The sequence below is a fragment of the Ursus americanus genome, chromosome X (assembly GCF_024610735.1).
Source record: "Ursus americanus isolate L20-20 chromosome X, mUrsAme1.1.p, whole genome shotgun sequence".
Taxonomy (NCBI): domain Eukaryota; kingdom Metazoa; phylum Chordata; class Mammalia; order Carnivora; family Ursidae; genus Ursus; species Ursus americanus.
In genome coordinates this window covers 15,900,892-15,903,825 of record NC_142164.1, presented here as the reverse complement: position 1 = coordinate 15,903,825, position 2,934 = coordinate 15,900,892, and the positions used below count along the sequence as shown (strand labels likewise).

The 2,934-nt window shown below is 35.9% G+C and overlaps 1 non-coding gene across 1 annotated transcript; it reads right to left on the bottom strand.

Annotated features, from left to right (window-relative positions):
• Positions 1-1,109: 1,109 nt before the first annotated feature.
• On the bottom strand, positions 1,110-1,214 carry LOC123779043 (U6 spliceosomal RNA). Its single transcript, XR_006776062.2, has one exon. It is a non-coding gene; the product is annotated as a U6 spliceosomal RNA (small nuclear RNA).
• Positions 1,215-2,934: the final 1,720 nt, after the last annotated feature.

Genomic DNA, 2,934 nt, shown 5'->3' with positions numbered 1-2,934 from the left:
TGTTAGTCTTTTCAAAGAACTACCTTTTTGTTTTGTTGAATCGCTGTAATATTTTTCTGTTCTCTCTTTTCTTTATCTCCACTCTAATCTTTATTATTTCTTTCATTTTACTGGCTTTGTATTTAGTTAGATGATCTGCTCCTCCTCCCTCTCCCCCTCCCCCTCCCCCTCCCCCTCCCCCTCCCCCTCCTCCTCCTCCTCCTCCTCCTCCTCCTCCTCGTTTCTTAAAGTGGTAATGTCAGGTTACCAATTTGAGATATTTCTTTTTTCATGTATGTATTTACAGCTCTCAATTTCTTTCTTTTTTTAAAATTTTATTTATTTATTTGACAGAGAGAGTGCACAAGCAGGGGGAGTGGGAGAGGGAGAAGCAGTCTCCCCACTGAGTAGGAACCCAATGTGGGGCTCGATCCCAGGACCCTGGGATCATGACCTGAGCTGACGGCAGACGCTTAACCGACTGAGCCACCCAGGCACCCCTCTTGATGTCTTTGTGAGCACTGCCTTTGCTTCATCTCATAAGTTTTGTTACGTTGTGATTTGATTTCATACATTTCATTTCCTTTCTGGTTTCTTCTTTGACTCAATGTTTTTAAGAGTGTGTTGTTTAATTTCCACATATTTGTTAATTTTCCCGTTTTCCTTCTGGTTTTGACTTACAGCTCCATTCTGTTGTGGTCAGAGAAGATATTTTGTGTGAGTTCAGTCATTTAAAACTTATTGGGACTTTTTTGGGGTGACTTTTAAATTAAGTTTAATTTTTTAAAATGCTGAATATGAGATCTACCCTCTTAAAAATTGTGAAGTGTACAATATTATTGAATATATGTACAATGTTGTACAGTGGATCTCTAGAACTTACTCATCTTGCTTAACTGAAACTTTATGCCCGTTGATTAGCAACTACCCATTTCCCCCTGCCCCCTAGCGCCAGCCAACCACCATTCTACTCTGACTCTATGAATTTGACTATTTTAGATACCTTATATAAGTGGAATAACAGTATTTGTCTTTCTGTGACTGCCTTATTTCATTTAGCAGAATGTCTTCGAGGTTCATCCATACTGTTGCATTTTGCAGAATTTCCTTTCTTGTGTGGCATTTCTTTAAAATATATGGAACAGCTCACAAATTTGCATGCCATTCTTGTGTAGGGGCCACGCTCATCTTCTCTGTAAAGGGCCGGTTTTAGTATATGTACTGCTGAAAATCGCATCTTTCTTTTTTTAATGCTGAGTAATACTCCATTGCATGTATATGCCACATTTTCTTTATTCATCTGTCAATGGATATTTGGGTTGTTTCTACATCTTGGCTGTTGTGAATAATGCTTCCATGTACAGATCCTGACTTCAGTAATTGTGGGTAAAGACCCAGAAATGGGATTACTGATCATATGGTAGTTCTATTTTTAACTTTTTGAGAAACCTCCATATTGTTTTCCATAACGACTGCACTATTTTGCATTCCCACCAACAGTATACAAGGGTTCCAATTTCTTTTAATCTTTGCCAACCCTTGTTGTCTTTTTTTTTTTTTAAATAATAGCCATCCTGACAGGTGTGATGTGATATCTCATTGTGGTTTTGATTTACATTTCTCTGATGATTAGTAATTTTGAGCATTTTTTCATATATCTGTCGTTCCATTTGTATATCTTCTTTGGAGAAATGTCTGTTCAAGTTCTTAGCCCATTTTCTACAAAACACTGATGAAAGAAATTAAAAACCCAAATGAAATGGAAAGACACCCCATGTTCATAGATCAGAAGACTTAATATTGTTCAAATGTCCATATTTCCCAAAACGATCTACAGGTTCAGTGCAATCCTATCAAAATCCCATTGGATTAAAAGAAAAAAGAAATAGAAAAAAACCAATTCTGAAATTCATATGGGACCACAAAAGGCAATGAATAGCCAAGTCAATCTTGAGAAAAAAGGACAAAGCTGGAGGCATAATTCTTCCTTATTCCAAAATACATTACAAAGCTACAGTAATCAAAACAGTATGGTACTGACATAAAAGTAGACAGATAGACCAGTGGAACAGAATAGAGAGCCTGGGAATAAATCCATGTATGTTTGATCAACTGACTTTTGACAAGGGTGCCATGAATTTACTATGGGCAAGTAATAGTTTCTTCAACAAATGGTATTGGCAAATCTGGATATCCACATGCAAAAGAATTAAATTGGACCCTTATCCTACACCTTATACAATAGTCAACTCAAAGTGGATCAAGACTTAAATGTAAGACTTAAAATAAAACTCCTAGAAGAAAACATGTTGAGAAAGCTTCAAAACATTGGTCTCAGCAATGATTTCATAAATATTACCCTAAAAGAACAGGCCACAAAAGCCAAAATAGACAAGTGAGACTATATCGAACTAAAAAGTTTCTGCACAGCAAAGGAAACAACAGAGTTAAAAGGCCACCTATGGAATGGAATGCGAGAAAATATTTGTGAACCATATATCCGATAAGGGGTTAACTTCCAAAATATATAAGGAACTCCTATAACTTAACAGCAAAAAAACTAATAAAAAGTGGGCTACAGACTTGTGACCTAACATATAGTCTATCCTGAGAATAGTCCATGTGCACATGAAAATGTATGTTCTACTTTTGGGGGGTGGAATATATGTGTGTTAGGTCAAGTTGATTTATAGTGTTGTTCAAGTCGTCTATTTCCTTATTGATCTCTCTCGTGTTCTATCCATTACTGAAAGTGAGAAGTAAAATTTTTGGACTATTGTAAAACTATTTCTCCCTTTGATTTTGTCACATATTGCTTTATATATTTTGGGACTCTCTTGTAAGGTGTGCATATGCCTATAATTGTTATATTAATTCTTGATAAATTGACTCTTTTATCGATATGTAATGTCATTCTTTGCCTCTTGTAACATGTTTTGATTAAAGTCTATTTTG